Source organism: Ovis canadensis, chromosome X (genome assembly GCF_042477335.2).
Source record: "Ovis canadensis isolate MfBH-ARS-UI-01 breed Bighorn chromosome X, ARS-UI_OviCan_v2, whole genome shotgun sequence".
In the NCBI taxonomy this organism is placed as follows: Eukaryota; Metazoa; Chordata; class Mammalia; order Artiodactyla; family Bovidae; genus Ovis; species Ovis canadensis.
In genome coordinates, this window is record NC_091727.1 from 106161466 (window position 1) to 106188661 (window position 27196).

General features: G+C 41.3%; 1 long non-coding RNA gene and 1 pseudogene across 1 annotated transcript; both read left to right on the forward strand.

The window, feature by feature from the left end:
• Nucleotides 1–10687: 10687 nt before the first annotated feature.
• LOC138931158 (TATA-binding protein-associated factor 2N pseudogene) lies at nt 10688–12410 on the forward strand (annotated as a pseudogene).
• A 4124-nt stretch (nt 12411–16534) lies between these two features.
• LOC138931159 (uncharacterized) lies at nt 16535–22461 on the forward strand. Its single transcript, XR_011446427.1, has 2 exons — nt 16535–17071; nt 19036–22461. It is a non-coding gene; the product is annotated as an uncharacterized lncRNA (long non-coding RNA).
• Nucleotides 22462–27196: the final 4735 nt, after the last annotated feature.

Below are 27196 nucleotides of genomic sequence, written 5' to 3' on the forward strand. Positions count from 1 at the left end.
ATGTGCACCAGGAGCCAGGAGAAAGGAGCAGTGATCCCACAAGAGACTGAGCCAGACTTGCCTGTGAGTGTCCAGGAGTCTCCATGGAGGTGTGGGTCCACAGTGCCCTGCATATTCGAAAGCCAGTTTATTTTCATTTCCATCCTAACTCTTCTATCTTGCATATTCCAGTTCACACTTACTTCTCCCTTCTTTGCCCTCCTTTAATACTTTTCTTACTTAATCTCCGATACACCATCTTTCATTTTATTCATGACATCAGTTCTCTTACTGTTTCCTTAGTAAGATTTTTTTTTCTTGTGTTCCACCATCACAGTAAGAATGCACTGGATGCTAATCTACTTGTTAACTTCATATGATCTTATAAATCTGGGCTTCCTGAATTCCACAGGCAAAGGCATACAAATTATGTTCATATCAAAGTTCTCCTTAACTAACCAGGAAACATTTTTTTTTGCTTCATTCTTGGAGAGAGAAACCCTGTTGTGCTCACATTCTGAAGAGCCGCCAGCACATTGCTGAATCTCAATAAATGTTAAACAAGAAAAGCTGAGATATATTGAACATTGCCCTGAAGTTCATTCCATCTGCAGATGTCAGTATTTATTCTAACCAAAACTTTCTTTGGCCTACAGTTGATTTTCATAAAGGGATTCTTCTGTTCATCTGTCCCTTCATTTTAAGCCAAATGTGTTCACAGGCAGGGGTGGAGCCAGAGGCATAAATAGTTCAATATTCCTAATCCTTTTATTTGTTCATTAACAAATAGAAATAGTCTTATACTAAATTTTTTAAACGTCTTTTCAATAGTTGATGAGTTTCTCAATACATTCTCATTCACTTGTGCTACTAAACTTTAAGATATATGGAGTACTTTATAAACTTAGTATAGAAGATATATTTTTTAACATCTTCCTGCAGCGTTCTCTTTTCTGTACCAAAGAGAATGGTCTCAGGTATGAAGTTTTCTGTTCTGAAAAGTGCCTCCACATTGCTTCCTTGCTTATGCTACACTAAATTCTGTTTTGTTAATATTCTTGTGATTTCCTTATTCAGATAGCTGTATAACAGAATCTCTCTGCTGCAAGTGAGAGGTAAGTATTTCCTGCCAGAAGAATTTGGTTCTGAATGTACAATCTCAACAACAATGCCAAATGTATCCACGATTCCCTCCCTGGCTATGCATATTAAAGGCTTCTGACAGGATAAAGTAAAACTCTAGAAGTGTAGTTTTATTCCAAACATCCTTTTTCTAAAAATGGCATAGGTAAGAGTTCTGAACAAAGATATTTCATGCAAATACAGGCAGCAAAAACAGGTCTAAGGAATGGTTCAAATTTGTAATTTAACATGAAAAAATACTGCCCAGATAGTTTTTGCTGAGGTGTAGACTAAAGGTCAGGCTTCCCTGTGGCTCAGATAGTAAAGAATCTGCCTGCAATGCAGGATACCTGAGTTCAATCCCTGGGTTGGGAAGATCCCCTGGTGAAGGGCACTGCAACCCACTTCAGTATTCTTGCCTGGAGAATCCCCATGGACAGAAGACCCAGCGGGCTACAGCCCATGGGTCGCAAGAGTCAGGCATGGCTGAGCGACAAAGCACAACACAGTGCAGACTAGAGGTCTTGTAAGAAAAGGATTTACCAATTGACACAAACAGGAGCCTTCATGGCCAGTTGTGTATGCACCTATATTTCTAAAAGAGAGCTTTGAAATCCTTCATACAGAAAATGTGTTTGCAATAAATGCCAGTGCAGGGTGATTCTTACGTTCCTCTGGCTGAGCTAAGATGTAAATTACCATAGTGAGATTTCAAACTGAGTCTTAGTATACAAAACCCTCTAGGTCAGAGTCCCTCCAGCAAGCACCTCCAATCTTACTCTACAACTGTGAAGCATGTTAAAAACAGAACACATCATGCTCTGTATAGTACCTGTTTCTTGCATGTTCTACAAGCACATCAGATGAGCCAGCAATATTTTCTCTGGTAGTCTTGTTGGGATTGTGAAGAGAAAATGCACCCATTAATGACATTAGAGGGATATTGTTGTTGTTTAGTTGCTAAGTCATGTCTGACTCTGCAACTTCATGAACTGTATTCCACCAGGCTCCTCGGTCCATGGGATTCTCCAGGCAAAAATACTCTAGTGGATAGCCATTCCCTTCTCCATGGGATCTTCCTGACCCAGGGATCAAACCCGTGTCTCCTGCGTTGGCAGGCACATTCTTTACCACTGAGCCACCCAGTAAGCCTATTTAGAGGGATATAGATCCTTTTAATTTAGACAAAACATAAAGCACATTAAAAGTCGGATAGAAGTGGATTTGCCTCAATATTTTTCAGTTTTCTAAGATTTACATTTATTCTTTAAAAAAATACAAACTGAGCGACAAAATACTTGCTCTACAAAAGCGGAGAATAAAGATGGTGGCTTGTGGTTAACCATGGCACTAAGACTTCCAGATCTAGTCCCCATTCCAACATAAAATGGGGAAGATTGAAACAAAGGGATTCTAGACCTGTGGATCACTAAGAATGAGAATGCCACAGTTTCAGCCACGATATTATCTTGGAATCTACATGGTGAGTGATGGAATGCTCTCAGCTCTTTCTGTGTCTGTCAATTTCTAGAGCACTGACAACAAAGATTAAAATCCCAAGAAAGGGATTGGAAGGTGGATTCTGCCTGGGCTGGTTGACCCAGGACAGATAATACACATATACATACTGCAATCAGCTGTACAGGGCCTCATTTCTAAATATTAAAAGTCCTAAAATGAAAACTTCTAAAATGAGAAACAGACCAAAGCAAACGAACAAAAAAGGAAGTTAGAGGAAACAGAGATGAGGGAGCAAAACAGAACATCATCATCATCACCATCATGAACAGAACAATGAAAAACATCAATGAATGGTTGGAAGAAGTTGATGAAACTGCACAGAAAGCGGGTAACACGTCAGGCCTTGGAAACAACAGAAAAGATGAAAACCCAGATCAGTTCTGGAGGTCCCACTTCATAACAGAATTGCCACAAAAGCCTGAAAAGTAATCATGGGGCAGGAAGTTATTAAAAAAACAATGAAATGGAATTTGCCGTAGATGAGTTTCCAGAATGAAGGTGCCCACAAAATATAATAAATGAAAGAAAACATAGACAAACTCACATTACTGTGAAATTTCAGAGAACTGAGGTGCTGAGAAGATGCTAAAAGCTTCCCTAAAGGAAATAAAACAAATAGAAAAGAAAGTAACAGATAGAGGCTCTGAAACAAGAATACATTTTCTCAACAGGAACACTGGATGGTGGATGATATTGGGGAAATATTTTGAAAATCCAAAAGAAAAATAATTTTCAATCTAAGAATTATATCTCATTAAAGCCTCAAACAAGTGAAAAGTGATGCTTAAGATGATGCTTAAGAGAATTCTTCAGATCCCAACTAAGCCAAGAGATAATATGTAAAACTAAAAATTAAAAACTGCAAGTATTAGCATGCTATTCAGAAATAGCAAGATAAGTGTCAAAAGAAACATCTAAAAGAGTTGAAAGCTATTAGTCTGGGGAATGATACTTGAGGGTGGGGTTGGGGTGGGGAGGCAAACTGCTGTTTTTCTTTTTTTTTTACTTTTTAAGGCATGGTCATGTATTATTTATAAGAAAAATAAGAACTACATAAAAAAGAAATATGATGATTTCAAGAGGGATTTATATTTCAGCCTCAACATCAACTCTCCCAAGTCTTAAGGTAACTATATGATTGATATGAAGAACCTAGCCACCTTTTATTAATATAAACTCTTCCAGAAATAATCCAGCAGGTTTTTAATGCTTTGCTCACTAAAGTGAGATTTTATGCTAGTTGAATACCAGTGATATAGAAAGCTCCTAAATAATTTTAGCTGACGTAAGCACTGACGTTTTAGCTTCAGAAATGCCCTTTTGAGACATCTTTCTATTGTGCCTCCCATAAAAATTTCTGTGCTCTTGTTGACCTAAGTAGATGTGTGACACCTCTATCACTGAAAATTTCTCACTACTCTTCCTAAGAATGACATTATTCCAATAAAAAAAAGTACTAACTATAAGCCAGCTCTGATTAAAACTTTATACAGAGAGGGGAGTTAGGGTCTCTTATGTGTGATAATTTGAGTACTATTTGTGTATAGCCTGTGGGAAGGGATGGTATAAACAAACAGCCTGGAGTGAAGAAACTCTCGCATCCTTTTGAGATTAATGTAGCACTCCTGTATCCATTTCAACAAACCTGCTTTTGTAGTTTCAGCAGCAAATGTAGTAGACATAGTATACTCTGGTCATTAAATAATTCTATAATCTTATAATTCTATAATCTTATTAACTGAGGATGGTATATTATCTACATTACGGAGTTATTATAAGGATTACATGAGATAATATTTGTAAGGTGTTCAGTGCACTCCGTGACATATTAGAGTTCACACAATGTTGTTTCTTAGTTTCTTCTTAAAATCCTTCCAGCTTAAAATTTATCTTATGAGTGATTTATTTTCTATAATTTATTTAGCCTGTGGCCACTATGCTATTTCTTAAATCCTTATTTCGCCCCTTAAAAAGTTTAGGAAAACGCTGCTGATACTATTTTGCATTTAAATAGCCCCTTTCCTAGAGAGTATACAGGAGGAAAATACAGTGATGAAATCATCATTTTTAACATTTCCAAACATCATATAGGAAAATAAAATACATAAAAACAGGTGATCAGCATTTCTCAACACATATTCACTACTGATAGGAACCTACCATAATACTTTTTATATGGTTAAAAAAATAGGCTGCATTAATATAAGAAGCTACAGCTTCTTATCTAAGTTTGGTCTTTTTTCAAAGTGAGTCTTAATATCTGAAACCCTCCAGTTGAGAGTCCCTCCATCAAGTCTCTCCCATCTTACTCTTCAACTGTGATGTGTTTTAAAGTCGCTGTGTCTAGAGTTGTTATGCTGCTTTTAAACACTTTGAAGAAAAGTGCAGCTGCAATGTAAAATCCTTACATTTGTCAAACCGTCCTTTCATCCACCTGCAACATTGCATTCTTTACCCATGTAGACAGAGTCTTCGTGTGCTTTCTTACTGCTAATTTAGGACCTTCTCTGATGCCTTTACTGTCTTCTCTCTTCTCTTGTATATGAGATTTGTATTTGGTAAGGTCCCTGATGATCCAATTCAATCTTTATTTATTGCTTATGTACTTGGTACATGACTCGTATAAGATAACAAAGCAAAGGGCTTCCTTTAAAGGACCTACACAAAAAGAAGAGCTGGGTTAGATCCACTGCTGCCAGTTGAATCCTTGAAAAGGCTTGTTTAGAACTATATAAGAGATGGGGAAGATAACAGTATAGCTCAGTGCCTAGCCTATAGTATGTGCTCAATAAATTTGAGCTATTATTCCTTCCCAGAATAATTAACTACATAGTCTTTATTCTATTTACTGTTATCTGTTATTTGTTTAGTTTTTTTTTTTAATTTGGATTACTGTTTGCTACCATTACCATGTAAAAAGTTTGTTACGACCACAACCCCTAAAAGAACTTACCCCAGTGCCACTCTGCAGAGCACTATGTACAGTACACTTCCCACACCAAGTCCTCAGTCAGTGCTGCTGTGGGTTATGGTGAAAGAATTTTTAAGAACCTCTCTGCCTATGGTATAACAACTTCTGGGTTCTCTTCCTGTATTTCCAGTTCATTCAACCTCACCTCTAGTAGTCCATATTCTTTTCCATATGAGTGCTGCCAGAGCAAGCAGAGTGAATGACCATATATGTGGAATATTTGAGGATCTCAGAAAGGTGTCTGTCTCTTATATACCACCCTTCTTATCTTATGATTATTTTTTTTTAGTTCAAACAGAAGTACCATGCCCACTGATTACTTTAAAATAGATTCTCCTTTGACAAATGAGAAAATGTATGTGCAGAAACTCAGTTAATAAATGGAGCTGGAATTAAAGCTCCAAAACCCAAGCAGGTTCTTTGCTCTTGGTATACTGTAATTTTACAAATACAGCTATCACTCAAAAGAAGAGATCATCTATTTCCTCAATTTCCTTTTGAAATAAAAATTATAGAGATGATAACTACATATAGGGCCTATTACTACCAAATCTTTAAAAGGCTTAAGCTTCTGTTTTTCTGAAAAATTTCCAGTAGCTCAGGATGCTACATCCTTGATTCATGTTAGGGATTTAAATATGGACCAGAACCTTGAGCACAAAACTATTATGAATTTATATATAAAAGTACAGGACCTCTGTCCTATAGCACACTTCCTGATGCTAATGTCAAGGTAAAGACTAGGGCCTCTAAGTTGCTACATTGAGCCCTCCTCCTTCATGACTGAGAAGAGATTTTCCTTTTCTTATCTATACATTTTTTCTGGCTATGATGCCATTTTCCCCCAACCTCTCCCAATTCCATTCTTCCTCTCATTTCTCAGGCCAACTTGCTTTGGTCAACTGCATTAAATTTCTCATTTGTTCTCAAAGGGAAAACAAATCAGGAAGGGGAACAGGGAGGGAGAAAGTGACTAGACCTAAATGGCTGAAATCTTTATACTCCGTTTTCCATTTCAAACACAGAAAAGGTGAAAGCTTCTCTATTAAGGGTTATTGTTGCTGTTCACTTGGTAAGTCGTGTCCAACCATTTGTGACTCTTGGACTACAGCACGCCAGGCTTCCCAGTCTTTCACTATCTCCTGGAGTTTGCTCAAACTCTCGTCCATTGAGTCGGTGATGCCATCCAATTATCTCATCCTCTGTCACTCCCTTCTCCTCCTGCCCTCAATCTTCCTCAGCATCAGGGTTTTTTCCAGTGAGTTGGCTCTTCATATCAGATGGCCAAAGTATTGGAGCTTCAACTTCAGCATCAGTACTTCCAATGAATATTCAGGACTGATTTCCTTTAGGGTTGACTGATTTGATCTCCTTGCAGTCCAAGGCACTCTCAAGAATATTCTCCAGCATCACAATTTGAAGGCATCGATTCTTCAGCTATCAGCCTTCATTATGGTCCATCTCTCACAACTATACATGTATACTGGAAAAACCACAGCTTTGACTAGATGGACTTTTGTCGGCAAAGTCATGTCTCTGTTTTTTAATATGCTATAGTTGCTATAACTTTCCTTCCAGGAGCAAGTGTCTTTTAATTTCATGGCTCCAGTCACTGTCTGCAGTGACTTTTGGAGCCCAAGAAAATAAAATCTGTCACTGTTTCCATTGTTTCCCCATCTATTTGCCATGAAGTGATGGGACTGGATGCCATGATCTTAGTTTTAAGAATGTTGAGTTTTAAGACAGCTTTTTCAATCTCCTCTTTCACTTTCATCAAGAAGCTCTTTAGTTCTTCTTCACTTTCTGCCATAAGGGTGGTGTCATCTGCATATCTGTTATTGATATTTCTCCCAGAAATCTTGACGCCAACTTGTGCTTCATCTAGTCCAGCATTTCACATGATGTGTCTGCATGTAAGTTAAATAAGCAGGGTGACAAAATAGAGCCTTGACATACTCCTTTCCCAATTTGGAAACAGTCCATTGTTCTATGTCCAGTTCTAACTGTTGTTCTTGACCTGCATACAGGTTTCTCAGGAGACAGGTCTGGTATTCCCTTTAATAGTTATTCCCTATTATTCTCTTTAATAACTTTCCACAGTTTGTTGTGATCCACACAGTCAAAGGCTTTGGTGTAGTCAATAAAACAGAAGTAGATGTTTTTCTGGAATTCCCTTGCTTTCTCTATGATCCAACAAATGTTGCCAATTTGATCTCTGATTCCTTTGCCTTTTCTAAATCCAGCTTGTACATCTGGAATTTCTCAGTTCACATACTATTAAAGGTACGACACAGCTAACAGAAGCAGAAGATATTAAGAAGAGGTGGCAAGAATACACAGAAGAACTTTACAAAATAAGATCTTCACGACACAGATAATCACTAAGGTGTGATCACTCACACTCACATAGAGCCAGACATCCTGGAATGTGAAGTCAGGTGGGCCTTAGGAAGCATCACTACGAATAAAACTAGTGGAGGTGATGGAATTCCAGTTGAGCTATTTCAAATCCTAAAAGATGATGCTGTGGAAGTGCTGCACTCAATGTGTAAGCAAATTTGGAAAACTCAGCAGTGGCCATAGGACTGGCAAAGGTCAGTTTTCATTCCAATCCCAAAGAAAGGCAATGCCAAAGAATGCTCAAAGTACCGCACAATTGCACTCATCTCACACACTAGTAAAGTAATGCTCAAAATTCTCCAAGCCAGGCTTCAGCAATACATGAGCCGTGAACTTCCAGATGTTCAAGCCAGTTTTAGAAAAGGCAGAGGAACCAGAGATCAAATTGCCAACACCCGCTGAATCATCGAAAAAGCAAGAGAGTTCAAAAAAACACATCTATTTCTGCTTTATTGACTATACCAAAGCCTTTGACTGTGTGGATCACAATAAACTGTGGAAAATTCTTCAAGAGATGGGAATACCAGACCACCTGACCTGCCTCTTGAGAAACCTGTATGCAGGTCAGGAAGCAACAGTTAGAACTGGACATTCAACAACAGACTGGTTCCAAATAGGAAAATGAGTAAGTCAAGGCTGTATATTCTCACCCTCCTTATTTAACTTCTATGCAGAGTACATCATGAGAAACGCTGGGCTGGAGGAAGCACAAGCTGGAATCAAGATTGCTGGGAGAAATATCAATAACTTCAGGTATTCAGATGACACCACCTTAATGGCAGAAAGTGAAGAAGAACTAAAGAGCCTCTTGATGACAGTGAAAGAGGAGAGTGAAAAAGTTGGCTTAAAGCTCAACATTCAGGAAACTAAGATCATGGCATCTGGTCCCATCACTTCATGGCAAATAGATGGGGAAACAGTGGAAACAGTGGCTGACTTATTTTTCTGGACTCCAAAATCACTGCGGATGGTGATTGCAGCCATGAAATTAAAAGACGCTTGCTCCTTGAAAGTAAAGTTATGACCCACCTAGATAGCATATTTAAAAGCAGAGACATTACTTAGCCAACAAAGGTCCGTCTAGTCAAGGCTACGGTTTTTCCAGTGATCACGCATGGATGTGAGAGTTGGACTATAAAGAAAGCTGAGCACCGAAGAATTGATGCTTTTGGACTGTGGTGCTGGAGAAGACTCTTGAGAGTCCCTTGGAGTACAAGGAGATCCAACCAGTCCATCCTAAAGGAGATCAGTCCTGGTGTTCATTGGAGGGACTGATATTGAAGCAGAAACTCCAATACTTTGGCTACCTGATGCAGAGCGCTGACTCATTTCAAAAGACCCTGGTGCTGGGAAAGATTAAGGGAGGATAAGGGCACAACAGAGGATGAGATGGTTGGATAGCATCGCCGACACAATGGACATGGGTTTGTGTGGACTCTGGGAGTTGGTAATGGACAGGGAGGCCTGGCGTGCTACAGTCCATGGGGTCACAAAGAGTCAGACACAACTGAGTGACTGAACCGAACTGAAGCGATGTCCTGGGTGATTTACATGCTCTGCTTCATTTAATTTTAAAAAATCAACTAGAACGGTGTTATCAACGTTCCCATTTTATAGATGAGGAAACTGAGTCAAAGGGGCGTTAGTGAAATTACTAGTAAGTGAAAGAGATGCTATTTGGTGAGCAGATTTATGGACATTTAATAAAATTTTCAGAAACGGTCATTGACTATTTAGATCGTGGAGAAAAAAACACAATCTCAATTTTATCTAAAAAAAAAAGTATGTTACTTATATTTACTATGCACTGTCCTTGGTGTTTTACATGAATGGGTCCATTTAATTAAAAACAAAATCTACTAGGAATGTGTTATAAACATTCCCATTTTGTAAATGAGGAAACTGAGGTACAGAGGGATTAAAAAGTTAATAATAAATGAAAGACATTCTTGTTGGTCAGCAAATTTATATATACTTAGTAAAGTTTGTGGAAAAGGCATTGTCTATCTAGAATGCTGGGGGAAATTTTGATTTCTAATCAATTAAAAGAAAAACAGAATTAAATATGTTACTGTGATGTAGGAAGCAATGTCCAGGGTGTTTTACATGCTTTGCTTCAGTTCAGTTCAGTCACTCAGTCGTGTCCGACTCCTTGCGACCCCATGAATCGCAGCACGCCAGGCCTCCCTGTCCATCACCAACTCCCAGAGTTCACTCAGACTCACATCCATCGAGTCAGTGATGCCATCCAGCCATCTCATCCTCTGTCATCCCCTTCTCCTCCTGCCCCCAATCCCTCCCAGCATCAGAGTCTTTTCCAATGAGTCAACTCTCCGCATGAGGTGGCCAAAGTATTGGAGTTTCAGCTTTAGCATCATTCCTTCCAAAGAAATCCCAGGGCTGATCTCCTTTAGAATGGACTGGTTGGATCTCCTTGCAGTCCAAGGGACTCTCAAGAGTCTTCTCCAACACCACAGTTCAAAGGCATCAATTCTTCGGCGCTCAGTCTTCTTCACAGTCCAACTCTCACATCCATACATGACCACTGGAAAAACCATAGCCTTGACTGGCTATTACTTTGTTGGCAAAGTAATATCTCTGCTTTTAAATATGCGATCTAGGGCTCAGTACCGCCTGGTTCTCGTATACCTTGTTCTCTGCAGGCTGTGGGGGCTTCACGCTGCGGCAGTTAGTCATGTCGGATTCTGGAAGTTACAGTCAGTCTGAGGGTGAGCAGCAAAGTTATTCTTCCAATGGAAATCAAGGCAGCCAAGGTTATGGACAAGCACCACAAAGCTATTCTGGCTATGGACAAACTACTGACTCTTCATATGGACGGAACTATAGTGGCTACTCCAGTTATGGACAAAGCCAATCAGGTTATTCACAGTCCTACAGTGGTTATGAGAATCAAAAGCAGAGCTCATACACCAGCAATGTTATAATAACCAGGGGACAGCAAAACATGGAATCATCAGGAGGCCAAGGTGGAAGAGCACCTTCATATGACCAGTCAGACTATGGTCAACAAGATTCATATGACCAGCAGTCAGGCTATGATCAACATCAACGCTCTTACGATGAGCAGTCAAATTATGATCAGCAGCATGATTCCTATAATCAAAACCAGCAGTCCTACCATTCACAAAGGGAAAATTACAGCCACCACACACAAGATGACCGTTGTGATGTGAGTAGGTATGGAGAAGATAATAGAGGATATGGTGGGTCACAGGGAGGAGGTAGAGGGCATGGGGGATATGACAAGGATGGAACGGGTCCTATGACAGGATCAAGTGGTGGTGACCGTGGTGGCTTCAAAAATTTTGGTGGTCACAGGGATTATGGACCCAGACCAGATGCTGATTCAGAATCTGATAATTCAGATAACAACACAATCTTTGTACAAGGACTTGGGGAGGGTGTGTCTACAGATCAAGTGGGGGAGTTCTTTAAACAAATAGGAATCATCAAGACAAATAAAAAGACTGGAAAACCAATGATAAATCTATACACAGATAAGGACACAGGAAAGCCAAAAGGGGAGGCAACAGTATCGTTTGATGACCCTCCTTCAGCTAAGGCAGCCATTGACTGGTTTGATGGAAAAGAATTCCACCGCAATATCATTAAAGTGTCCTTTGCTACCAGAAGACCTGAATTCATGAGAGGAGGTGGAAGTGGAGGTGGGCAACGAGGCTGTGGAGGATATAGAGGTCGTGGAGGCTTTCAGGGGAGAGGTGGAGGCCCCAAAAGTGGGGACTGGGTTTCCCCTAATCCATCGTGTAGAAATATGAACTTTGCTCGAAGGAATTCTTGTAATCAGTGCAATGAGCCCAGACCAGAGGACTCTCCTCCCTCAGGAGGAGATTTCCGAGGAAGAGGCTATGGTGGAGAGAGGGGCTACAGAGGCCGTGGGGGCAGAGATGGAGACCAAGGCAGCTACGGTGCAGACAGAAGTGGGGGTGGCTATGGTGGGGACCGGGGAAGTGGCTATGGTGGGGACCATGGTGGGGGCTATGGAGGAGACCGAGGAGGCAACTATGGAGGAGACCGAAGTAGCGGCTATGGTGGAGACCAAGACGGAGGCTATGGCGGAGACCGAGGAGGCTATGGCGGAGACCGAGGCAGAGGCTATAGAGGAGACCGAGGAGGCTATGGAGGAGACCGAAGTGGGGGTGGGGGGTTATGGAGGAGACCGTGGCAGTAGCGGAGGCTACGGTGGGGATCAAGGTGGCGGCTACAGAGGAGACCGAGGTGGCTATGGACGCAAAATGGGAGGAAGAAACGACTAGAAATGATCAGTGCAACCGACCATACTGATGACTATTTTGAATGTTCCTTTGTCTCTGACAAGATCCATAGAGAAATTGCCAGAGTTTTGCCTGCTGCTTTCCTCGTGGCCTCTTCTTGGGTAGTGAAATTAAATGACATTTGAATTTTTATTTGGGCGGGAGGGTGGGGACAGTTTTTCTTTTAGAAATGTCAGTTGAAATATCCCCCTTTAGTTTCCAGCCTTCTCCTTCTCAACTCTTGAAGCTAAGCGCGTTGTAAAATATTGCCAAAATGGGAAGTGTTTTGTAATACTGCAATAAAGAATGCTTGTTTTGTGGGAAGAAAACAAAAATGCTATCTACGTTGGTCATAACTTTTCTTCCAAGAAGTAAGCATCTTTTAATTTCATGGCTGCAATCACCATCTACAGTGATTTTGGAGCCCCCCAAAAAACGTCTGACACTGTTTCCACTGTTTCCCCATCTATTTCCCATGAAGTGATGGGACCAGATGCCATGATCTTCGTTTTCTGAATGTTGAGCTTTAAGCCAACTTTCTCACTCTCCACTTTCTCTTTCACCAAGAGGCTTTTTAGCTTCTCTTCACTTTCTGCCATAAGGGTGGTGTCATCTGCATATCTGAGGTTATTGATATTTCTACTGGCAATCTTGATTCCAGCTTGTGCTTCTTCCAGCCCAGCATTTCTCATGATGTACTCTACATAGAAGTTAAATAAGCAGGATGACAATATATAGCCTTGACCTACTCCTTTTCCTATTTGGAACCAGTCTGTTGTTGAATGTCCAGTTCTAACTGTTGCTTCCTGACCTGCATATAGGTTTCTCAAGAGGCAGGTCAGGTGGTCTGGTATTCCCATCTCTTTCAGAATTTTCCACAGTTTATTGTGATCAGAACATTTTTCTTTCAATTAAGTGAAGCAGAGCATGTAGAACAACCAGGACATTGCTTAATAGATCTAAGTAACATACTTAGTATTGTTTTTTTTTTTAATAGAATTGAAGTCGAGTGTTTTTTCCCCATCAATCTATGTAGACAATGACCTTTCCCACAAAGTTTACTATGTATACATGGATATGCTCACCAAAACGCATCTGTTTCACTTACTAGCAGCTTCATTAAGGCCTGTGCCTCAGAATCCTCATCTATAAAGTGGGAATCTTGATAACACCTTCCTCGTAGATTTTCTTTTTAATTAAATGAAGCAAAGCATGTAAAACACCCAAGACATTGGTTAGTAGATCTAACTAATATAATTAATTTGTTTTTTTAAAAAAACAGAATTGAAATCGAGATTTATTTTGCTCACAATCTAGATAGTCAAAGCCCTTTCCCATGCATTTTACTCAGTATCGGTAAATACTCACCAAAAACATTTCTTACACTTACTAGTATCTTCATTAAGGCCTCTAGCTTCAGTTTCCCCATCTATAAAATGAGAATGTTGATAACACCTTCTTCGTAGATTTCCTTTTCAATTATATGAAGCAGAGCATGTAAAACACCCAAGACATTGCTTAGTAGATCTAAGTAACATGTTTCATATTGGTTTTTTTTCCTTAAATAGGGAGAATTGAAATCAAGTTTTATATCACCCTCAATCTAGATAGACAATGCCATTTCCTACAAACTTTACTAACTATACATGAATATGCTCACCAAAAACCATCTCTTTCACTTACCAGTAACTTAGTTAATGCCTCTATACCTCAGTTTCCTCATCTATAAAATCACAATGTAAAGAAAACCTTCCTTGTAGATTTTCTGTTTAATTTAATGAAGCAGAGCATGTAAAACACCCAGGACATTGCCTAGCAAAACTAAGTAACATACTTAATTTTGGTTTCCTTTTTTTAATAGATATAATGAAATCGAGATTCCACCCCCAATAATCTAGGTAGATAAATCCCTAAGCCACTAAGTTTACTAAGTATACATAAATAGGCTCCCCAAATCATCTCTCTTCACATTCTAGAAAATTCAATAACTCTGTGCCTCAGTTTCTTCATCTATGAGATGGGACTGTTGATAACAGCTTACTCATAGATTTTTCTAAATTAAATGAGGCATATCATGTAAAACAACTAGGACACTGTTTAGTAGATTTAAGTAACATAGTTAATTTGGGGGTTTTTTAGAAGGGAGAATTGAAATCAAGTATTTTTCTGCAATAAACTAGATAGAAAATGCCTTTTCACATGAAGTTTTCTAAGTATAGATAAATATGCTCACCAAAATGCATCTCTTTCATTACTAGTAACTTCATTAAGGCCTCTGTGCCTGTATCCTCATCTATAAAATGGGAATGTTGATAATGCATTCCTTGGAGATATTTTTTATTAATTAAATGAAATAAGACATGTAATACACCCAGGACATTGCTTAGTAGATCTAACTAACACACCTAATTTGGGTTTTGCTTTTAAACAGAGAGAATGAAAATCGAGATTTATCTTGCTCATAATCTAGATCGTCGAAGATCTTTCCCACGATTTTACTAAGAAGTATCCATAAATATGCTCACCAAAAATAATCTTTCACTTACTATTAACTTCATTAATGCTTCTGTGCCTCAGTTTCCTCATCTTTAAAATGGGAAGGTTGAAAACACCTTACTCGTAGATTTATTTTTTAATTAAATGGATCCAATCACGTAAAAGACCCTGGACAATGCTTAATCTAAGTAACATACTTAATTTTTTTTTAATACACAATATGGAAAATGAGGGTTTCCCACAAAATCTAGATAGATAATGCCCTTTCCCACAAAGTTTACTAAGTATAGTAAATATGTTGTCCAAAAAGCATCTCTTTCACTAAGCAGTAACTTTATTAATGACTCTGTACCTCAGTTTCCTAATCTATATATAACACATTCCTCATAGGTTTTTCTTTAATTAAATGAAGCTGAGTATGTAAAACACCCAGGACATTGCTTCATAGATCTAAGTAACATACGTAGTTCTGCTTTTTTTAATAGACAGATTAGAAATCGAGTTTATTTCCCTGACAATCTATGTACCAATGCCCTTTCCACAAACTTTACTAAGTATACCTAAATTTGCTGACCAAAAAGTAGCTCCTTCACTTACTATTAACTTCTTTAATATCTCTGTGCCTCAGTTTCCTCATCTATAAAATGGGAATGTTGATAACACCTTCTTCATAGATTTTCTTTTCTATTAAATGGACCCAATGATGTAAAACACTAAGGACGTGGCTTTGATCTAAGTAACATACTTAATTGTGTTGTTTTTTTCAATACAGAATATTGAAAATGAGTTTTCCCCCAATAATCTAGATGGATAATGCCCTTTCCCACAAGGTTTACTAAGTGTAGATTAATATGCTTTCCAAAAAGCATCTCTTTCACCAACTTGTAACTTTAATAATGCCTGTTTCTCAGTTTCCTCATTGGTAAAATGGGAATGTTGATAACACATTCCTCATAGATTTTCTTTTATTAATTAAATGAAGCAGATCATATAGAACGCCCATGACATTGCTTAGTAGATCTAAGTGAAATACTTAATTCTTTTTTAATAGATAGAATTCAAATCGCGTTGTTATCCCCAGCAATCTAGATAGGCAAGTCAACCTTGAAGAGTGGGGCAAGGGGCCATTCCTTTGACTGGGAAGGTAACTGTGGACCTCTGCATACGGGGCTGGACGCAGCTCCCCCCCTCTGGCTGCAGGCACTCTGCAATGGGGCATGTTTGCCCTTTACTGGGACTGTGTTGTAGATCAGGAAGAGTTTCCATCTTCTCCATTGCTGCCTTTTTCTCCTGCACCTCATCGCCCTCCCCTCCCTTCTCCCCACTCCATCCTCCCCCTCTGTCTCTCCTCTAACTTCTGGAATTCCCTGTCTCCACTGAGAAGTGCCAAATGAAAGCCAGGCCAGACTGAGGGTTGTATGGTTGTTCAAGAGGTATTTACACGTGTCTTGAGGCATGTGAATATCCTGAATATTAAGAATAGCTCCTATGAGTCCTGTGCTTGACATTGTACTTGATTTATCCTGTTTCTACCTACTCCCTCATCTTTTAAAAGAAGTCAAACCAGGGTGGAATTGCTCAGTGTCACTCCGTGACAAGCTCTGCACTGCCCTGATGATGAAGCGGTTCCACTCACTGCGCTTTCACATGTGGCCCCTCTTCTACCAGTGGGCTGGAATAGAGAAGCAGGAGTAGGTAGACAGAGCCCAAGCTGTTCTATCAGCCGGCTTGCCTTTGAGGGCAACGGGGATTTGATCAGACAGCATCTTAGGTACCTTTATCCTGGAAAACATTAATCATTGTCATTTATCAACATTAATTCTGTTGATAAATTCTTTAAACCTCTCTTTCTCTTTTTTTTCTTCTGCCATGCTGCATGGTATGTGGGATCTTAGTTTCCCCCACCAAGGATTGAACCAGTGTTCCCTGCAGTGGAAGTAGAGCTTAACCACTGGACTGCCAACGAAGTCCCTCAACTATTTCATTCTTAATGACAGTTTAGTGCAGGTGTAGAGAAGAGGTGACATTTGTGTGTGCATCACTAATGTCCTCTTTGGAAGCTTGTCTTTGGGAGGAGGAGTTGCTTACATTATGGGCAGTAACACATTGGCATTGAAGATTTCCAGTAAAACTTTATTTATATTTTATGCAGAAGAAAAAAAGAAAAAAAGAAGTCTGGTTATTCAAAAGAAAGATCCAAGGAAAGGAGGACGAAAAAGTCATCTAAAAAAACACAAGAAGCATTGTGCCGACAGTGACAGGGACTCTGAGTCCCACACAGACCCCAGTGGTAAGAAAGCCAATACCATTCTGCCTGCCTTGCTTTCAAGTTTTACTTCTTGAAAGCTGACATTAGAAGAAGAGACTCAATAATAGCCAAGAGTTTTTTTTACCAGCCAAGAGTTTGGAACACTCACTGACTTAGCATCAGGGACCCTGCTCGGTGCCTGCTATGCACTATTGCTGCTTAGTCAACACAGCCACTGTAGGACACATCTTCGAGCTGGGGAGACGGAGGACCCGAGCAGGTTATAAGAACCGCCTGCACCCAAGGTCACACAGTTGGGATTCAGAGCTAAGCGGTGTGACTCCAGAGTGGTTGTGTGTAGCTGCACAAGGCCTGTGGCAGAGAACCAAGTTGGGGTCAGTCTGTGAGACATGTGGTGCCAAACCAGGCCATAGGGGGGCTGCATCAGCCCAGTGGAGCGGCTCTTTTGTGAGATACTCACACTCAGTGGGCAGCTTTGTGCGATCCTCAAAGAGGCACAACATAGGGGACCCTTCAGGCCAGCAGCTGATTTCTGGAAGACACTTCCTGTGGGGCTGCATCACAACAAAGCTCCCTTTTTGTGCCCTCCCCTGGCTGGTGATTGACAGAGGGTGCCTCCTCTGGGACACATTACAGGCAGGCCCCCTTCCTCTGATGTCACCTTTCTTCCTCCCTGCTGAAGACTGAGCTTTCCTGAAGCACAGATCTGAGCATGGCAGTCCCTGCTTAAAATCCTTCCAGAGCTCTCCTTGGCTCCAGGGTAAAGTCAGATCCCTGGTGATCACTGGCTCTCTCATCACATGTACACCGTCGCTGTCCTGCAGCGTCCTGTGCGGCCTCAGAGTGGCTTTCATCTCCTCATATTGCATGTCCTTTCTCCTGACTCTGCCATGTGGTACAGAGTCTGGCTGCCTACAGTCCAATCTCTCCTCGCACACTGCTTGGCCTACTGGCTGTGTATATGGACGTGCATTACTCTTGTAATAAAGCTGACCTGAGACAGAACTGGCTTAAGAGTCACCTTTTCATGGTCAACCATTCCTCACCCACCCTCCCGAAATCAGCCTGATGGTGAGACTCCTCTGTGTGCCTAGATCACCCCCTCCCTCCCCACTTCCCTGTCACTCAGATTCTACTGACCCCCTTCCCTCTGTCTCCTCCACTAGACTGACGCATCCCCGCAAACACACACATCACGAAGATACTCAAACATCCAGAAAAGGGAAGGGAGTAGTGTCATGAATGCCGTATACAGTGCTTGTCACTCACTCAGGTGTAACATCTGTTAGCATTTTGACATTTGCTTCAGATAGGGATTTTTTGTTGTCATTGAGATATCCCAGGTAAAATACACTAAGTATTTCAGTATGCACCTCATTGAAAAAAGGATATTTTCTTAAATATAATCCATCATCTCACCCAGTTAAGTTAATAATTCCTCATAATATCTAATACCCAGTGTAACTTTAATGTCTATGCTTCTAATGCCTAGCACGGTTCATGACATAAATGTTGAATGAAGAAACCTCTGCGATACAACAAATGGGACAGCAAAAGCATGTCTACCTGGTCAAAGATATTAATGTTTAAGGGCTAAACATTTTGTCAATTTTCATGTGTTTTTCTTTTCATATGAAGATAACAAAAGCAAGACAAAAAACAAGCCCAGAAAAAGGAAAGGAAACACAGATGACCAGGTGTTTTCCTATCATTTTTATTATGGAAAAAGTCAAATATATACACAAGTATAGAGAACAGTGTAATGATCTCTCATTTACATACCAACTTGAAGAATCATCAACTTATGGGAAGTTGCCACCACCCCCATTTATTTTGAAACAAAACCCAGATGTCATTTCATGTATAAACAAATCAGCATGTTTCTCTAAAAGAGAAACATTCTTTTTTCAACATAACTGTATTACCATTACTGTGCCCCAAAATTTGACAGTAATTCCTCAGTTCATTTTTCCTTTTGTTTGTAGCCTGACAGTTTCACATGAGGAGGACAGCATGAAGAAAGTCGAGGTCTCATTGCTTCTTTTCAATGATCCGTTCATCTGGAATATTAAGCAAGGCCTCCCTCTTGCTTCCAGCAGCACTCAACGGAAAGGTTTCCTTTTAGTGTTTAGTCATCAGGAACTGGGGTCCTCTCAAGGGTTTTGAATGAGACAGAATACATTTGAAGGCATGGTTGTCACTCCCGAGCCGGGGATGACAATAATATGGCTCCTGTGGTGGGGGCAGGGGAGAAAAGGGACAAGAGCCTTTCTGGACTTGATGGAGTCTCCTGTGTTTCCTTTGGGCCAGAATGGTTTGTTCGTCTCTATCCTCCACAAAAAGAGAGAGCAGTGAACAGAATCTGGAGCATCTAGAACAAAAGTAGGGGAATGTTTGGATGCTGCCTTCCCAGAAAGCCCTATGAACAGTAGTTTCTTAGGAAGATTCCTTTAGAGTCCAGGCTCGTGCCTGAACTCCTCATCATGCATGGAGCTTGGCCCGTTCTGCTCACAGCATTCTCTCACTCGAGACTTTCCCCACCTCACCTTTCACCTGTATGTGCCTGAGAAGTGCAGAGCCCAGTCATAGTGACTCAGGATGTCACCTCATGGAAAGGGACCAGCTTGACATTCCTTACCAATTCTTTTTTTTTTTTTTACACCAGTTTAATTTATTTACTTTTGGCTGGGCTTGGTCTTTACTTCCCATGGACTTTCTCTAGGTGCAGCAGGCAGGGGCTACTCTAGTTGTGCTGTGGAGGCTTCTCATATGGTGGCATCTCATTGTGGGGCACGGGCTCTAGGGCGTGCAGGCTTCACTAGTGGCAGCCCTCAGGCTCGGTCGTTGCAGCACATGGGACTTGTTACTCTGTGACACGTGGGATCTTCCCAGACGAGGGATCAAACCCATGTTCCCTGCATTGGCAGGCCAATTCTAACCATTGGGCCACCAGGGAAGCCCTCAGCAATTCTTATGCATACAGAACTAACCCCATTTCACATATAAAAACAAGTATACAGGAGAATTCACATCTTTCCTGAAAATACCCCCTAAACGCCCTATAAAAACAGTGTTCTGTTTTCATTTTTTCAGTTCATCTATCAGGCATTCAGTGAAGTGCTCTTGCTGAGGTGCTATGAAAAATCTGAAACTGGCAGAAAAACACCTTAGAAAAACTGTCATAGGAAACAGGTCTTACAAGACAGGGGCTACAAAATGAATGCTGTAGACAGGGGCCCTTGCCAGGCCAAACCAAGCTAACACAAAGGAGGGCACAGGTGGAGGGGCAAGGGTGGCGTGGGGGGCCTGGGTGTTTGGGGCTGCAGTGGCAGCAGAGGCAGCCAACTCCATCTGGGCCCGAAAACAATGTGGCCCCTTGGGGTCCACACAGGACTATGACGAGAGGGTGACCCAAGGCCACAGGGGACATATGTCTGAGAATTACAGCCCTCTGATATCGCCAACACTTGGCCCTCCCACTCGTAAGCCTTGGGCAGTTAAGGTCTTGAGAGAAAAACACAACATGCAAATCTATATTCACTGATGAAATGGAAGAAACTGTTTCATTGCTAAAATACTGTAGGAAGGTTAATGCTGCATCCCTCCGTCCAGCCCATCCTTAGGGATGGTTGACTGTATGTGCCAGCTCTGGTCTAGGCTTACTGCTTTGCTCCTGTCCTCTCACTTTTAGTGTTCTTGGATTATTTTCCACGACTTACATGTAAGCCTGCCGGCGAACAGTACCGTTTCCCTGCTGTCAATGCTTTGTCTGGTAACAGGATAAAGAAATGTTTGTGCTCTAATAGCAGTCCAGCTGCTGTGCCCCTCCTCACTAGGGACAGTGTCACCCTGGTCTTTGGGGCTGAGCATGATAAAAACTCAACCCCTTTCAAAGTCATAATGAGGGAAACAGCACCAATTTAAAGGCCATCTTCTGTCTGAACTAAATGATTAATAGGAAGGAACATGCTGGCTTTTTAGACAGAACAATGACTGAGGGGGGCTTTTATCCATCTAAACTTTTGAGAGTTAGAAAGGAGGTCTGGCAAGGGGGCTCAGGGGGCTTGTGACTTGTCTTACTGGGACATGAGAGTTGCTGAAGCTCTGGATACTGCCTTAATATTTTAGTCTTGAATGCTAAGGAAAGTTCACCTAACTAGGTTCAACTTCATTCTAACTCAGTTTCTGCCCAGCCAATAATTGGAGGGAAAGAGGCAGACCACCATCATTTCTGCATTTGCCAACCTGTCCCCACCCTCCAGCTTTTGTGGGCTCAAGACACTGTCAGCTGATCCGGTTCTACCCTCAGGTTCAGGATTCTAGATGGACGGTGATGTTGCCTGGAGTGGGGAAACACCATAGTCCTACCAGCCCTTCTCCTCACCTAGGGGAGTCCAACACCATCAGGTGATCTAAGGCAGGAGAGTGGAACTAGGCATTTTAGAACAAGGTCAGCCACAGTGTGGCACCCCCGTGTTCACTGCAGCATTATGTGCAACAGCCAGATAAGGAAACAACCTCACTGTCTATCCACAGATGCATGGACAAAGAACACGTGTATACAGGCACGGCTCGGAGATACTGTGGGTTTGGTTCCAGACCACAGCAATGAAGCAGATAGCACTACAACGTCATCCACACGAATTTCTTGTTTTTCCGATACATATAAACATCATTTTACACTGTATTTGTAGTCTGTTAAGTGTATAATAGCATTATGTCTTAGAAAACAGCATAAATACCCTAATTTAAAAATACTGCTAAGAAATGTTAACCATCATCTGAGCATTCAGCAAGTTGGAGTATTTTTGCAGTAGTAACAGATCACTGATCACAGATCACCATAGCAAATATAACAATGATGAAAAAGCTTGAAATATTGCCAAAAGGACCAAATTGTCACAGAGGCAAGAAGTGAGCAAATGCTTTTGGAGAAATGGCACCACTAGACTTGCTAGATGCAAGTTGGCCACAAACTTCAATGTGTAAAAAAGAAACACAATATCTTCAAAGTGCAGTAAAGTCAAGCACAATAAATGAGACATACCTGTATATACAATGGAATATTATTCACCCACAGAAAGGAAACTTTGAATTTGCTACAACACGGATGAACCTTGAGAGCACTATGCTATGTGAAATAAGTGATAAAGATAGACACTATATGATCTCAGTATTACATGGAGGACTCTGAAAACAATCCGCCAAAAATTAAAAAAAAAAACTCACACAAAAGAACAGATTGGTGGTTGCCGGAGTTTGGGGAAATGGTGAAGGGGTTCAAAGGTACAAACTCAGTTCATAGGGGGATGTGTAATGTACAGTGCAGTAACTATAGTTAATAATATTTGTATATTCTATTTGAAAGTTTTTAAGCAAGTAGCTATTAAAAGTTCTCATTATAAGAAAAATTTTGGTGTGATGACGATGTTAACTAGACTTATTGTGATCATTTCACAGCGTATAAGATAACTGAATCACTGTGTTTTACACCTGAAACTATTATAATGTATGTCAGTTCCACTCAGTACAGTCGCTTAGGCGTGTCCGACTTTTGCAACCCATGGACTGCAGCATGCCAGGCTTCCCTGTCTATCACCAACTCCCGAGCTCAGTCCATTAAGTCGGTGATGCCATACAACCATTTCATCTTCTGTTATCTACTTCTCCTGCCTTCAATCTTCCCCATCATCAGGGTCTTTTCCAATGAGTCAGTTCTTCATATCAGGTGGCCAAAGTATTGGAGTTTCAGCTTCAATGTCAGTCCTTCCAATGAACACCCAGCACTGATTTCCTTTAGGATGCACTGGTTGGATCTCCTTGCAGTCCAAGGGACTCTCAAAAATCTTCTCCAACACCACAGTTCAAAATCATCAATTCTTCTGTGTTCAGCTTTCTTTATAGTCCAACTGTCACATCCATATATGACCACTGGAAAAACCACAGCCTTGACTAGACAGACCTTTGTTGGCAAAGTAATGTCTCTGCTTTTTAATATGCTGTCTAGGTTGGTCATGGTTTATCTTCCAAGGAGCAAGTGTCTTTTTCATGGCTGCAGTCACCATCTGGAGCCCGAGAAAATAATGTATGTCAATTGTACCTCAATTAAAAAAATTTTTTTAACTGTAGAGGTGGGGTCACACAAAGTCTTTTCCCAGAATATCTGGCAACTATTAACAAAACCATGTCAATTAAACAACACCGTCCACTCAGCATCTTAGTTAATGGTATTTACATTGCATTTAATCATTTTGGAAGTTCCCAGACTACAAACTGTGACAGTGTAGGCCTTCTCTCATTGCCTGACTCCTCATTTTTGTTCTGTAATTTTAGGATTTAGGATCCTTCCTCTACATGAGTATATAAAGAAGACCAGTGTAATAGAGCTCATTTTTAAAGTGAAAGTGTTAGTCACTCAGTCATGTCCAAATCTTTGCAATGCCGTGGACTGTAGCCCACCAGGGTCCTCTGTCCATGGAATTTTTTTGGTAAGAATACTGAGTGGGGTGGCATTTCCTCCTCCAGGGGATCTTCCCAATGCAGGGACAAAACCCAGGACTCCTGCATTGCAGGCAGATTCTTTATCATCTGAGCCAATAAGAAAGCGCAATAGAGCTCATTTCAGGAGGATTCAAATGGACCGGTGGTACCAACCAAAACGTACCAGAGCCCACAATGGGGTATATGGGCCAGCATTAGGTCTCTACTCCCAAGAGTGTTTACACAAAGCAAGTCTGTTATATTTGCAAAAGACAAAGGGGAAAACATTAAGAGTTTCTTCTTGGGAGTTCCCTCGGGGTCTAGCGGTGGGGATTCTGAGCTTTCACTGCCATGACCCAAGTTCACTCCCTCGTCAGGGAGCACGTGCTGTGGACCAAAAAAAAAAAAACCAGTAACAAAAATGAGTTTCTTCTCATCCCTAGAAATAATCATCTGTAACTGTATGGTGATGGACCTTAACTACACTTGCGGTACTCATTTTGAAATGTATGCAGACAACAAATATTATGTTACACACCTGAAACTAATGTATGTCAGTTATACCCCATTGAAAAAAAAGAAAGAGAAAAGGAAGGAGGTTCTTGGGTATTCATGCTGTAGTTTGGTCATAGATGAGAACATTTTCTCTTTTCCCTTGTTTCTTGTTGCCCTTTCGCCCTTCAGACTCCTCTAAGAGACCACTGTGTAAAGCCAGGAGAAGCAAGTCACCAAAACGTCAGGTTTTCTTTCCCTGTGAGTTTTCTTTGCCTGTGTGACAGAGCAGAGGCCTGGGCCTCCCAAGGCCTAGCCAGACTGACTGTGAGCCCAGGCCCTGGCCTTAGGCTCCCAGCCCAGGTTTCCAGACCCGTCACTCCAACCCCTATCAGGTCTGCAGCCCAGGTCCATCACAACCCTCACTCAGGGGCTCTGCAGCAATGCTAATAATAAAACTTTCCTGATTTTTCCTCCTACTAGAGCTTCTTTGACACAACTTAAGGTTTTCTGTGGTCTCCAGTATTCACCTGCTGATCTCATGACCTAGAAATAAGTCATCACTACTTGAGGAAATGAAAAGGTACTTCAGATTAACACAGGTCCAAATCTACCCTGAATTGACCCCACCAACACCAAACAAATTCCACAAAACCCACTTGTTCCTAACTGTACCACAAAAAGTGGTTTTAAAAAATCCTTAGATTAGAAATACCTCAAGAGCATATTCATTTATGTATTTGATAGTTTCATAACATTGAATCTGTGTGATATCTTCAAGGCATAAGTAGACTATATATTACAATTCTATTTTTTACCCTTTTTGGGTCACTGGAAATTTGTCCGTAATTGTTCATTTTTGGTTTTGTTTTCACTGACAAATTTAGCGCTGCCACTCCCTACCTTGCATTACCAAACGCTGAAAAACAACAGCAGGAGAATGTGGACTTTAAGCTTTCAACCCCATCGATCTCGGTGCAACTAAATGCATGCTAGTTACTCCTATAGTGTGTTCTCTGAACTAATACTCCCTTGTACCAGCACTGAAATATTCACAGAATCACTCATTTTACCTCAGAGATTATGCTTGGTTTTGAATATTTCAAATAGTACAGTTGAACCCTCTTATAACCCAGCTCCTCAGTGCATTAAGTACTTTCAGGTCATATTGAGTCCCAGTATGAACTACTCATAAGATGGAAGTATTGCATTCAGGAGGGCTAACTTCCTCCCTAAAGGATATTTGTGTTAGGAGGACCTGAACTTTATTAGAAGAGACTGTATCTATATATATTTGGATAGATAGATGGTAGATAGGTAGGTACCACAGGTGTAGGAAAAGTTTCCTTTGGGATCTGTGTTCTCACTGGTAATGGGCTATTTCTGTGAGCTTGAATTTACTGATCCCATTTACTACCCCTTAGAGCCCCTAAGGGCTTCCCTGGTGGCTCAGCTGGTAAAGAATCTGCCTACAATGCAGGAGCCTTGGGTTTCATCCCTGGGTTGGGAAGATCCCCCAGAAAAGGGAACAGCTACCCAGCCCAGTGTTTTGGCCTGGAGAATTCTATGGACTGTATAGTCCATGGGGTGTCAAAGAGTCAGAAATGACTGAAGGACTGTCACTTTCAGAGTCTGCAGATGGTGATTGCATCCATGAAATTAAAAGCCGCTTACTCCTTGGAAGGAAAGTTATAACCAACCTAGACAGCATATTAAAAAGCAGAGAGATTACTTTGTCAATAAAGGTCCATCTAGTCAAGGCTATGGTTTTTCCAGTGGTCACGTATGGATGTGAGAGTTGGACTATAAAGAAAGCTGAGTGCAGAAGAATTGATGATTTTGAGCTGTGGTGTTGGAGAGACTCTTGAGAGTCCCTAGGACTGCAAGGAGATCCAACCAGTCCATCCTAAAGGAGATCAGTCCTGGGTGTTCACTGGAAGGACACATGGTGAAGCGGAAACTCCAGTACTTTGGCCACCTGATGCAAAGGGCTGACACGTTGGAAAAGACCCTGATGTTGGGAAAGATTGAGGGCAGGATGAGAAGGGGACGACAGAGGATGAGATGGTTGGATGGCATCACCAACTTAATGGACATGGGTTTGGGTGGACTCCACGAGTTGGTAATGGACAGGGAGGCCTGGTATGCTGCGGTTCATGGGGTCACAAAGAGTCAGACACGACTGGGTGACTGAACTAAACTGAAAGTTCCAATCTTATTTTCCAATCATAGAAACGGCCATAAGCACAAATCAACGTGAGAATGTCCAGAACAAAAGTGTCCAAGCCCGGAAGGAGGTTTTAGGATGGCTGATCTGCCAAATTTTTTTTGGGTTTACTCACGTGAAACCTGACTGCAGCCTCATCCATGTGCCTTGCAAGCTCCTTCCTTAGAGAATGAAATCAAAATGTTCAGTATTTGGAGATGTGGATGAAATTAAATATATGGATGTTATTTCAAGTTTGATTGTAAAATTTCCATCCCCTTCGTGCCCCCTACCCAAGTACACATTTCCGTAATAGTCAGGTCCAGGCTTGCTTTAGGAGGTGTTTTTCCCTCCTGTGCAAAATGTTATTGTGGCATCAAAAGAAATCAGTAATCAAACAAAAATATTTTAATGCAGTATTTAACAAATATCAAAATTAGTGCAAAAATAGCACATGATGTAACTATTATTAAAATTTAAACATAGGTAATTGTGACCCTGCACGTGCTCCACTGTACCTCATGTGTGGTTGCAACAAAACATTATTAACAAACCAGGCCAGTGGCCAAAGTTTCCCTACTTGATGGATTTAAATACTGCAGGATGCCCAGTAGGTACCGCCTCCACCACAGAGTCCTAAGGGAGGTGTCCCTGTTGACCTTGGGCCATCCAGGTAGCTTTTGGCTCTGAAGAGGGACTGCAGAAGAGAACCAGAGGAGCCCAGGGACAACCGAGCCCCCTGGAGAACTAGGCAGCTCCAGGTTAGCTGTGTACTCGGGAACCAGGCGAGGTATGTGGTGCGGTGGAAAAGGCTCTCCATCCATGGGCTGAGACATGAATTGATGTGGTGGAGGCGCCTCTGCAGGTTCCCTCGTTTCCCCTCCCGCACCCCCGCCTCATCTCCAGGCCCCCGGCGTTCAGCTCCAGCTGCTGCTGCTGCTGCTTCCTCCTGGGCTCATGGCTGCCTC